The sequence below is a fragment of the Brienomyrus brachyistius genome, unplaced genomic scaffold (assembly GCF_023856365.1).
Source record: "Brienomyrus brachyistius isolate T26 unplaced genomic scaffold, BBRACH_0.4 scaffold303, whole genome shotgun sequence".
NCBI lineage: Eukaryota > Metazoa > Chordata > Actinopteri > Osteoglossiformes > Mormyridae > Brienomyrus > Brienomyrus brachyistius.
In genome coordinates, this window is record NW_026042578.1 from 51346 (window position 1) to 64440 (window position 13095).

Below are 13095 nucleotides of genomic sequence, written 5' to 3' on the forward strand. Positions count from 1 at the left end.
ATTCGAGAATTAATCATATAGATTAAAAAAAGTTTTCATTTAAAACTTATCTCATATAATAAAATCCTCGTCCGAACGAACATATGTCAGAATGAAAAAACATTTAAATTATTTTTGTGATGCATCAGTATCAATAGCTACAACGTCATAACAGATATAGATATAATGCGGTTCATACTTTTGAAGTTGATGCGTATCTCCCGAAAAAAATCAACTCCAGAAGAGTCCGCGTCTGTAAATGCCTGAACTTCGGAATCGATCCTACCTTTGTTAGGCGCGGCATCTGTCTTGCAGCTGTTCCCTTGGATAAAGATGTTAATTGTCATGCTTACAGCATCTCGATCTCCGGCGTTTGTGAAGTTGGGATTGATGCTGTCCTGTGTTTTTTTTTTCCTTCCACACTTAAGCTCTGCTTGTTACTGCCCCATAGCGGAGCGCAAGTGAAACGGACTACCGGAGATTTGCACTGTTTTTCTGTTAGTGTGTATAATCAAAATATGACTCAGTTTGGCCAGTTAGAAAAATATGATAATAGAAAAGTATTCTTTTCCTCTCACTTTTTTTTCTTGATTTAATTACCGACTTCACGTACTTACACTGTGTCCCGTTGCACGATGTAATATTGCGAAACTATGATTTTGTGGCAGTGTTTTGTAAAGGAATTTTCCGTTTAATCATCGTCTTAGTATAAAGCTATATGGTTGTTCTGGTATCAGTGGACGTACATTATGTATTTTTTCTTCTCTTGAGCACCATGGTCATGACATGAAGCTCAGTCATTGATTACTCGCAAATGTTAGTAGTCATCCGCTGTTTATCTTGAAGATGTAAAAGTAGTGCGCGTACATCTCCTCGTTAGTATAGTGGTGAGTATCCCCGCCTGTCACGCGGGAGACCGGGGTTCGATTCCCCGACGGGGAGAGTCTGCATCTTTTTGCCTCGGTCTCAAAAGGCACCAAGCTAGAACCGGCCCCGTGTTAGTGGAAACGGGGCTTGTGACTTGTACTCATGCATAATATTCTGCGGGTCGCTCAGCAGCGCAGCATATGAAACTAGACTCGGATTGTAAGTGTGTGGTTTTGATAATTGATGTATGGATGGATGGATCCTTAATAAGAGATATAAACAATAAGGTCCAGTCGCCAACTAATCATGTAAAATACGGTCATAAACTCATGGTTGTTAAACCCAGAATAAAAATGAAGACGTATAACTAGGAAAGTCAACTTGCACATTTCAATTTTGGTTCGATATAATCACGTTGTCCTTAACCCTCCAGTGCAGGAGGGGACGGTAATGCGCATCGAATGTTTCCGAACCTGTGTGTGATACAACCGAGGAAGAGCCGATGACTTCGGGGGAGGAGGGGCAGGCGACTCGGAAGAAAAAGCAGCAGAACCCAATGCAGCCTGTAGCCCATTCAAAGGCCTACTGTTGGACCTCTGCTTATTTTGCAATACGTCTTTAGTACGGACTGAAAAATGTCCGATTTCGATGAGTTTGAGAAGCAGTTAAGCGAAAATCGGCAAGGTAAGTTTGGCTTTGAAGATCGGTGTATGCTCCCTGTTTTAGGGTAATAAAGTGGCCGGCGTGTCCTAGCGCCGAGGATGGTGCGGAGGGCACTTCTGCTGGTTCCGAAAAGAAAAGCGCGGCTGGGAAATCGGTGCCTTTTATCCGAGCGCTCGCCGATTCTGAAACCTGCCCGATTCTTCTTCTCCCAGCTGCCGCAGGATCCCCGAAAACTGACCGCTTTGGTAAATCAGTGACATTCTTTGCTTGGCATTGTTATAGAGATCGCTAGGCCTGCATCCATCAGTGCCCGGCGTACATAACATGGACATTTCAATGAAACGTTATTGGGGTGCACTCGATGTGAAAGCCTGCGGTTTTATTTATTTAATTATTTACCATTATACACTTGGATCATAAATTGTGACCCGCGTATTTTCATTCGCAGTAACACACTATGCATGGATGTTTGTTGCAAGCGTTATATTTTCAAGATCACGTTTAAAGTTTTATGCAAATAAAAACGACCGCGACCACTTGATTTAAAGTCCGCACTTAATAACAGTGTTAGTTACTTGGTTTTTAAATACTACGACGAGTTTTCTATATAATGATATGATTTTGTCTCTTTCCGATGCACAATAGCCTTTCCCTTGGGTCCGAAATGCTGGCCCTGTCATCCGTACAGAATAAGTCTTTCTCACACGATCGCCGTTTCTTCATGATGTATAGACTCTAAAAATCAGCCGCGTTCCCTGGAATCATAACAACTGCTTTTAGGTCGTTATTGCAAAGTCTTGCACCTGTATCTACCTTTACAGCGGATAGCAGTAACTAACAATGATGTACAGTTATATAACAATACACATATAACTTCATTAAAGTGCAGAGAATCCAGTAAACTGAATAAACTTAAGCCATACTAACGCAACTGAAATATACAACATGCGTTACAACGGAGTCGAAAGTAGGATTGATTTATGTACCTATCAAATGGCAATCTTGTCATATCAGCTCCTTATCACTAAATCACTAAAATGTCATTCGAAACGACCTGATTCGGCTAGACGAGCACTAAGTGCCGCCGTGTTTGATAAACTAGCAGTTCCAGTCATTCATATCTGCGCTCTGACTATGCCTGCGATTGCGGTAATTGGTTATTACCGATTTACGTAAGATGCATTGGCCGCTCCGTGTCTGTACTTTTGCAGCGGTGCATTACCGTAACGCTGTTATAACTGATGCATGAAGCTGATTCCTCGAGCAGCACCTGCGTTTAAATGCTTCACTGAAAACTGCACCTTCAGGGATTTATTTAAGCTTCTATATGAAGGACCTGCTGGGATAGAAAGGTGATATTTTATTGCTAGTTTAATAAAGTGCTGTCTGTCAGATTGAAACGATATTAATTACCCATCCATCGTCCAACCAGTTATCTTAGTCAGGCTCCCCTGGAGCCTATTCCAGGCAAATTCCCCATACAGAGAGCAGAGGCAAAATTCAGGCCTCCAGACTCGGAGGCGTGAGGCAACTGTACTCACCACTGTGCTCCTATATCATTAATTAGTCTGGTTATGTTTTTATTGTTTCACAACAGACTGACATTCAAGGGGATGTCCTTGTGCCCTTGAAATTATTAGCCATTGAGAGATGGGTGTGTTTGTTTCAGGAGGGTGTGATTGAATATGTGAATTGAATGGAGGTGCTTCATTCTGGTGAGGAAACTGGGGAGTTAGACCCCGTACCACATCTTGGTCTCCGTAAGTGACTTTTAAGGCATAGCGCTGGGTCAGTCAGCATCCAGCACCCCAGGGAAGTTGGTAATATGATTACTCTGTGACTCATGGGCTTCAAACCCACAACCATCCGGACACACATTCATAATCCCTCTGAGTTACACATCTTGGATTTATCGAAATGGATGGTAGGGGGGCAGTCATGTCGCTCCGCCCACCGTCTCACTGGTACCACGGTGTCGTCCCCCAGAGCGGGAGAAGGAGCGACACAAGAAGCGTAGCCGCAGCCGGTCTCTGAGCCGTGGCGAGAAGCACCGCCGCTGGAGCAAGGACTCCAGGGGGCGGAGTCACGAGAAGCGCAGCAGCAGCCGCGACCGCAAGGGTCGTGACCGACGGAGCAGCTCACGCGAGCACAAGAAGCACAGGTACCCCCCCTCACGGTCCCGGTTACAGGCACTGAAGCTGATATCTAGCATGGTTTGAGGCCTCTTAACAAGTTTCTTTCACAATCAACCAATTGGTTTCTTCGTGGTGGGAAGGGGGACTGTACCCATATTAAATTTTAACTGGCGTTTATAAGTAGCCCCCGCCATAGCGATGGGACCTCAAAGCCAGCCTAAAAAGTGGCGCATGGTCACACCCTCATGACCTTAAACTGCCTGCGATCCAAAGTTAAATGTAAACATTCTGCCATCTGTTTGTTTTTGCCAGATTCTGAGTGTTTACACTGTATTGTTTGGGGAAAACAACCTTCTGTTTTGTGTTTGGGCAGCTACTCTCCTCGGAGAAGCCGTAAGAAAAGGACATACAAGTACTGGGATGTTCCCCCTCCGGGATTCGAGCACATCACCCCCATGCAGTACAAGGCAATGCAAGGTTTGGATGCGACGCTTCCATGTGTGCTAGTTCAGTATTGCAAGGTTATGGTATATTGGTTGCAATGAAAGCATTTATTCTGGAGTGCCCTCCTCCCCCCTGCTGGTCAAAGAGGGAATAACACTTGGGATGATTTCAGACAGTGTGAAGAGAGCTTAAACCTAGGGGTTAGAAGCAAATGAAGGCGACGATCCGGATGTTCTGGCCGTCCCTGGTTGGGGTCTTGAAGCCCTTTCTCCTCCCCACAGCTGCAGGGCAGATCCCCACGATAGCTTTACTGGCAACATCCACCACCAGCGGCGTGGCAGTGACGCCCACCCAGGTGCCGATGGTCGGCAGCCAGATGACCCGGCAGGCCAGGCGGCTTTATGTCGGCAACATCCCCTTCGGCCTGACGGAGGTGAGTCCAGGCAAAGTCCCGCGTTGCCTTCTGTCATGCATACTGGTGTCATGTGTAGCTCAGTGAGTTAGGACACTGAGCCGGTCACAAGAAGGTTGTTGGTTCAAATCCCTTGGGCAGCAGAGTGATTTCACCATTGGGCCCCCGAGCGCAGCCCTTAAGCACTATTTGCTCTAGGAACTGTCTGGTCCTGCTTCTTCAATGAAATGTATGTTGCTTTGGATGAAAGTGTCCGCAAAATAAATAGATAAATGTACTAGACTTGTCAGTCATTTTTTTTCTCGTTTGCCTGTTTTGATGTCTTCAGACGTCTGCCTGTCTTCATTCAGTGTGTCTGCCTGTCTTTTTAGGAGGCCATGGCGGATTTCTTCAATACCCAGATGCGATTGGCTGGCTTATGTCAAGGTCCCACCAATCCCGTCCTCGCTGTTCAGATAAACCAGGACAAGAACTTTGCCTTCCTTGAAGTAAGAGTCTTTCCTGCCTAATGGCTGCTGTGTCCAGGCGGAGACCGCAGCCTTCCCTGATTAACGACGTTCTTCGTTCTGCCCTAGTTTCGGTCCGTGGATGAGACCACGCAGGCAATGGCCTTCGACGGCATCATTTTCCAGGGTCAGTCGTTAAAAATCAGGCGGCCCCACGACTATCGCCCCCTGCCTGGCATCTCAGAGCAGCCCGCCTTCCACGTACCAGGTCCGTTTTGCTTGTCGCCGTCATAACCTTAATCTTTATTTACCTTTGAAGAGCCGATCGGCAAGGCCAGTTTTTTGTACTCGTTACGGACTGACTGTCCTTCGCAAGCTGCGGATGTCTTGTCATATAAAGAGGGAGACTTTCACTTTTATTTACTTAATGTTGTAAATATTTAGCAGACAGTTTTATCCAAAGTGAAGAATGTTTTTTTTTTTTTTTTTTTTTTTTGAGAAATCAGGGTCAGCCTGTCCCTAGAGCAAACTCGCCGGCCCAGTGGTGTGATCACCAGTGATGTGAACCAGTGATCTTCTGATGATAACGCTGGCATCCTAACCAGCTGAGCCACACACACACACACACAGCTCAGTCACTCACTTCTTACTGTTAACATAGGGGTGTTGTGTGGCTCTGTGATGTTTGCCCATGAAAAGAAGGTTGCTGGTTGGCAGGGTTGGCAGAGTGATTTCACCACTGGGCCCTTGAGCAAGGACCCTAACCCCCAAATTGTTCTAGGGTTGCTGGCTCCTATTCTAGTTAAAAATTCTGGACACACCTACTGAAAATGACTTGTTTTTCAGCAAGATAATGACCCAAAGCCCACCTTGAAGGTTATGCAAGTAGCTTATTACCTTGTGAACTAGGAAAGAGATGGTCCCCACAGCCCCCCAACCTAAACTCTATAGAGCTGGTTTGGGATCAGTTGGATGAGAGTAAGAGTAAGGTAGCCAGCTTGCGCGCAGAACTTGTGGAAACTCGAGGACTGTTGGAGAAACGGTCCAGGTGGGTACATATGTTAGCTGGTTGAGTCCGCAATGCTGTCATCGAAGCCAATGGCTCCTATTTTGAAGAGACAAAAATTTTGTCTTTGCAGTACTTCATATGCATAACTTCCATGCCCAAAGGCCTTTTACTATAAGGTGAATAACAGCTAAAATAGAGACAAATGCATTAAGAGCAGGTGTGTCCATACTTTTGACTGGTGCTGCATGTGTCAGCATCTCCCATGGAGAGCAAGATGGGAGAGACAAAAAACAGTCGTCAAACTGCCCCAGTATTTAGGTATTTTTTTGCTGGAGTTACATTTATCTGATATTATATAGGAGATAACGACGTCATACTGATTTGAAGTTGGCTTATTTCACTCGCGCCGTTTGCTCGTGGTCATTATCCGGCATGTTGACGGTTTGCTGTGATCGGCCGGCTTTGGGCGCCGTGCCGCTCTGTCTGCAGGGGTCGTCTCCACCGTGGTTCCAGACTCGCCACACAAGCTCTTTGTCGGAGGCCTGCCCAACTATCTCAGTGACGATCAGGTACCCCGCCCTCAGTCTCTGTCGCCGGGGAGCCGACCCACAACCCTCCTGTGTTTCTGTCCCACTGCTGCACGTGGAACTCAAGCAGGCATGCACACACACGCACACGCACGCACGCACGCACGCGCACGCACATACATACATAAAATAAACACTCGTCTCTGTGTAACTGATTAGTAGGAAAAGAAAGCCTGTCAAAGTTACCTCACCGCTTAAAATTCATTACAAGATACTGGGGGGTCAAATGTCAGCATCATGTTTAAAGCTAGCTGCTGAAAATAGCCGCACATTTGAGGTTTTTTTTTTTTTTTTTTAAAGATATTCATGGGATTTATTAAACATTTATTAGACATGTAGGTAATGAGTTGACAGTTACATTACGCTCATTGTTTATCCAGCTGTAAATTATGAAGATATTGAGACCCCGCTAATGTAAAAGGTACGTTTCCCAAAACCTCATGTTATCGACTTGCATAGTTGGAACCATTCAGTTGTTATCTAATGTTGTTAGCAAATAACCTTATTAGCAACAAAGGCTTTGGGAAACGTGCCTTACAGCTGGCGGCTTGCCAAACCAGTCACGTAGCCAGTCCCTGTGCTGCCTGTTGCTGGGTACCCTGGAATATTTGTATATCGGGTTAATTGCTGAGTGTTAGTCGGATGAATCAGCCGCGTCGTTTTGCTGCATGAAAATTTAAAATCGAGTCATCTGCGCGTCACCTAACTGACGAATACCTCCACATTGCCGTACACCTGTGTTTGCCCAATCCCAGTCCTCGGGGAACCGCCGACTGTCCACATTTTCGCTCCCTCCTAGCTCCCAGCCAATCAGGAACACCGAATACCTGGTACAGGTGTGCTGAGAGGAAGCAAAAACGTGGACTGACCGGGGGGGTACCCCCGAGGACTGGGCTGGGAAACACTACCATAGACTGTGCTTGAAATGTGGGGGAGATCGACCAAGTCCCCAAACGCTTCAGTATTCGCAGACGTGCCGTGTCTCACGTCCATGTCCGCACACTGAGAACGATGACTTCACATCCCGTTAACAGCGATGGGGAGCTGCGGAAGAATCGTTCCCTACATTGCTGTGTCGCTCGAAAGGCAGAAAATACTTCGGACCTTTTTCCCGGTGAACGATTATCAGCTTCACTGGAGTTTTCACATCGTGCCCCATGCCCTATTCTGTTATGACGTCAGTGATGGATAATATTACCATAACAACATGCACAGATGAGGTCGTCTTACTCTGAAAGTGTTGAAAGGGTCACATTTTAGACATTTTCTACTTCTCATTAGCATCTTTTATGATTTTTTTTTTTTCTTCCTATATCGCCACCCCACTGAAATCGGCCCATTATAGACATAATCCATACAGGCATTTAATAGTTTACCTATTTATTTTGCAAAAGTTAATTGCAAAACGTTTTGCGTCCACCCCTGCATTGTAACATTTTGAGCTCCGGTGTCCCACTCACTTTAGCCTAAACTGTTAAAAATGGCAAGACTCAGCCCACAAGATAGTGATCGCGGTTTCAGTGAAAGGTAAGTGAGAAGTGCAGTCAGTTTGTTTTTCTTTGATTTTTTTCCTCCTTTTCGGATTGTCATCGTAATCTTTCTTATCCAGTGTGAGTCACATGTAATCCAAGTCAAGAGGAAGGCTGTACCAAAGCAGCACTGGGGGGAGAGAGTTTGAATCCAGCAGAACTGTTAATGTATTTCACGTCAAAGCCAGTAAATGTGCCATAGACAGGTGAAATGGAAACCGCTGCTTGTATCCTGGTGTTTACATTTTTTTTGCAGTCCCTGCTACCGCTTTGATACTTACAGCTCTTTCATTTTTGTTCCCCACTTTGTCCCCAGCTAGGGGCCTGTAAGATCGTTAAGTCTTCGCTCATAATTTGTTCAGTAGTACTGACCTACTGCTGCCATGCCAACATGTAACACAAGGCAAGTAAGACATTCCGTCCCTCGCACGGATATCCTCCCTGTCGACGGCCTGCCCCTGTGGGGGGGCTCTGTCCTGGAGTGCTCTTAAGCATATGGGGTCCTTTTTTTGGGGGTTGAAGGCTGGGGAGAGACTTATTATGCTGATCACAGGGTATAAATTTGATTTTTTTTTTTTTTTGCCCCTAAGAGAAGGTAGGAGGTAGCGCCCTCTTGTGGCTGCCAGTGTCCCAGGTGACTCCTTTCTGAAGTCAGTGGTTAATGCGGCTTTACAGTAGATTCCTGTAGAATAAGTGAGGAATGATGTTAGCAGAGCTATTTCGTCCTGTTTGGCTTCAAGCCGTGGCCCCTTTAGCAGGACCCTGTGGCGGCTCTTAGCTTTACCTGTGAGTTTATCTCCTGTAGGCTTTGTCCCTCTAATTAACTGCACCAATGTGGTTCTTGGTTTTAAGAACAGGAAGTCAGTGATTCGGCTGGGTTTGTGTTCTGCCGAGTCGCCCCCCCCCCCTCCACATTGTATACATGGAACACTTAACATATAATTAGCTGTTTTTATTTAGTTTTTTTTTTATATACCATCTAGCTTAATTATTGTGGCCCTTAAAATCAGATGCAACTCGGTCCATATTTCAAAATTCGTAGTTGGAATTATCAGAGAACTTGATTAGGAATTCAGTTGTGTTGTATATGCTGTAGGATGGGGGGGGGGGAATCTGTGTTATCATTCATTGACAAGAATCAAAATAGTTACTTTTGTACGCTCCCAGTAAGTAAGTCATGCAGAAAGGGCACAGGGGGCTTTGAGCTCTAGTGTTGCACCGTAATGTCGAGCCACTTGTCATAAAGCCATTTTCCTGATGTCTTCACTGTTTCCTCATGTCGTTTTGCAAAGTTTAACATGCTGCTTCTCCCACAGTTAAGATTAGCATTTCTAGCGAGGCGCCGTGCCTGGACTGTCGGGCTAATCGCCCCCCCGCGTCTCCTCCTCTTGCCCAGGTGAAGGAACTCTTGACGTCGTTCGGACCTCTTAAGGCCTTCAACCTTGTGAAGGACAGTGCCACGTCACTGTCTAAGGGTTATGCTTTCTGTGAATACGTGGACATCAGTGCCACTGACCAGGTGCGTGAGGTGGGGCAGCAGCTGGAAGGTCTGGGGTGACTCGGGGCTTCCGGATGGAATTGCTGACGCTTGTGTGGGATGCATCCCGCAGGCCGTGGCTGGACTCAATGGCATGCAGCTCGGAGACAAGAAGCTCATCGTCCAGCGGGCAAGCGTGGGGGCTAAGAATGCCAACGCTGTGAGTATTTGCCCTCGGCTGCCGCCTTTCTGATGTCCTAAACCCAACTTGGTTCCTGGGTGCCTCCCAGGAAGCTTAATGCCCCTATTTCTTGGGTTTATTTGGGTCCATGTAAATTTCTCGCTGTTACTCGAGACGATTGGACGATCAGGGGGTATCTGACACTCTTGTCGCCCCCCGGGACAGACGGCCATCATCGAGACGCCGGTGACGCTGCAGGTTCCAGGGCTGCAGCGGCTGCAGAGCTCCGGCATGCCCACGGAGGTGCTGTGCCTCCTCAACATGGTCATGCCCGAGGAGCTGGTGGACGACGAGGACTACGAGGAGATCCTGGAGGACATCCGGGAGGAGTGTTGCAAGTACGGCAACGTGCGCTCCATCGAGATTCCGCGGCCCGTCGATAGCGTGGAGGTGCCTGGCTGTGGCAAGGTGGGACCCGTACTCTCCTGTACCAGTGGCAAAAAGAAGACCTCTGTAGGCACTAAACACAGGCTCATGGGAGCATTTCTTGCACAAAAGTGTTTTGAAAACGGAATAATTTTTTGTGTAAGAAAAACAATCTGATTGGTTCAGATAGGCGACGGACAATCTGATTGGTTCAGATAGGCGACGGACAATCTGATTGGTTCAGATAGGCGACGGACAATCTGATTGGTTCAGATAGGCGACGGACAATCTGATTGGTTCAGATAGGCGACGGACAATCTGATTGGTTCAGATAGGCGACGGACAATCTGATTGGCTCAGATAGGCGACGGACAATCTGATTGGCTCAGATAGGCGACGGACAATCTGATTGGCTCAGATAGGCGACGGACAATCTGATTGGCTCAGATAGGCGACGGACAATCTGATTGGCTCAGATAGGCGACGGACAATCTGATTGGCTCAGATAGGCGACGGACAATCTGATTGGCTCAGATAGGCGACGGACAATCTGATTGGCTCAGATAGGCGACGGACAATCTGATTGGCTCAGATAGGCGACGGACAATCTGATTGGCTCAGATAGGCGACGGACAATCTGATTGGCTCAGATAGGCGACGGACAATCTGATTGGCTCAGATAGGCGACGGACAATCTGATTGGCTCAGATAGGCGACGGACAATCTGATTGGCTCAGATAGGCGACGGACAATCTGATTGGCTCAGATAGGCGACGGACAATCTGATTGGCTCAGATAGGCGACGGACAATCTGATTGGCTCAGATAGGCGACGGACAATCTGATTGGCTCAGATAGGCGACGGACAATCTGATTGGCTCAGATAGGCGACGGACAATCTGATTGGCTCAGATAGGCGACGGACAATCTGATTGGCTCAGATAGGCGACGGACAATCTGATTGGCTCAGATAGGCGACGGACAATCTGATTGGCTCAGATAGGCGACGGACAATCTGATTGGCTCAGATAGGCGACGGACAATCTGATTGGCTCAGATAGGCGACGGACAATCTGATTGGCTCAGATAGGCGACGGACAATCTGATTGGCTCAGATAGGCGACGGACAATCTGATTGGCTCAGATAGGCGACGGACAATCTGATTGGCTCAGATAGGCGACGGACAATCTGATTGGCTCAGATAGGCGACGGACAATCTGATTGGCTCAGATAGGCGACGGACAATCTGATTGGCTCAGATAGGCGACGGACAATCTGATTGGCTCAGATAGGCGACGGACAATCTGATTGGCTCAGATAGGCGACGGACAATCTGATTGGCTCAGATAGGCGACGGACAATCTGATTGGCTCAGATAGGCGACGGACAATCTGATTGGCTCAGATAGGCGACGGACAATCTGATTGGCTCAGATAGGCGACGGACAATCTGATTGGCTCAGATAGGCGACGGACAATCTGATTGGCTCAGATAGGCGACGGACAATCTGATTGGCTCAGATAGGCGACGGACAATCTGATTGGCTCAGATAGGCGACGGACAATCTGATTGGCTCAGATAGGCGACGGACAATCTGATTGGCTCAGATAGGCGACGGACAATCTGATTGGCTCAGATAGGCGACGGACAATCTGATTGGCTCAGATAGGCGACGGACAATCTGATTGGCTCAGATAGGCGACGGACAATCTGATTGGCTCAGATAGGCGACGGACAATCTGATTGGCTCAGATAGGCGACGGACAATCTGATTGGCTCAGATAGGCGACGGACAATCTGATTGGCTCAGATAGGCGACGGACAATCTGATTGGCTCAGATAGGCGACGGACAATCTGATTGGCTCAGATAGGCGACGGACAATCTGATTGGCTCAGATAGGCGACGGACAATCTGATTGGCTCAGATAGGCGACGGACAATCTGATTGGCTCAGATAGGCGACGGACAATCTGATTGGCTCAGATAGGCGACGGACAATCTGATTGGCTCAGATAGGCGACGGACAATCTGCCAATCAGATTGTCCGTCGCCTATCTGAGCCAATCAGATTGTCCGTCGCCTATCTGAGCCAATCAGATTGTCCGTCGCCTATCTGAGCCAGTCAGATTGTCCGTCGCCTATCTGAGCCAATCAGATTGTCCGTCGCCTATCTGAGCCAATCAGATTGTCCGTCGCCTATCTGAGCCAATCAGATTGTCCGTCGCCTATCTGAGCCAATCAGATTGTCCGTCGCCTATCTGAGCCAATCAGATTGTCCGTCGCCTATCTGAGCCAATCAGATTGTCCGTCGCCTATCTGAGCCAATCAGATTGTCCGTCGCCTATCTGAGCCAATCAGATTGTCCGTCGCCTATCTGAGCCAATCAGATTGTCCGTCGCCTATCTGAGCCAATCAGATTGTCCGTCGCCTATCTGAGCCAATCAGATTGTCCGTCGCCTATCTGAGCCAATCAGATTGTCCGTCGCCTATCTGAGCCAATCAGATTGTCCGTCGCCTATCTGAGCCAATCAGATTGTCCGTCGCCTATCTGAGCCAATCAGATTGTCCGTCGCCTATCTGAGCCAATCAGATTGTCCGTCGCCTATCTGAGCCAATCAGATTGTCCGTCGCCTATCTGAGCCAATCAGATTGTCCGTCGCCTATCTGAGCCAATCAGATTGTCCGTCGCCTATCTGAGCCAATCAGATTGTCCGTCGCCTATCTGAGCCAATCAGATTGTCCGTCGCCTATCTGAGCCAATCAGATTGTCCGTCGCCTATCTGAGCCAATCAGATTGTCCGTCGCCTATCTGAGCCAATCAGATTGTCCGTCGCCTATCTGAGCCAATCAGATTGTCCGTCGCCTATCTGAGCCAATCAGATTGTCCGTCGCCTATCTGAGCCAATCAGATTGTCCGTCGCCTATCTGAGCCAATCAGA

General features: G+C 47.7%; 1 non-coding gene across 1 annotated transcript; it reads left to right on the plus strand.

Moving 5' to 3' along the window:
- Window positions 1-849: 849 nt before the first annotated feature.
- Window positions 850-921, plus strand: trnad-guc (transfer RNA aspartic acid (anticodon GUC)). The gene has a single exon. It is a non-coding gene; the product is annotated as a tRNA-Asp (tRNA).
- The last annotated feature ends 12174 nt before the right edge of the window (window positions 922-13095 follow it).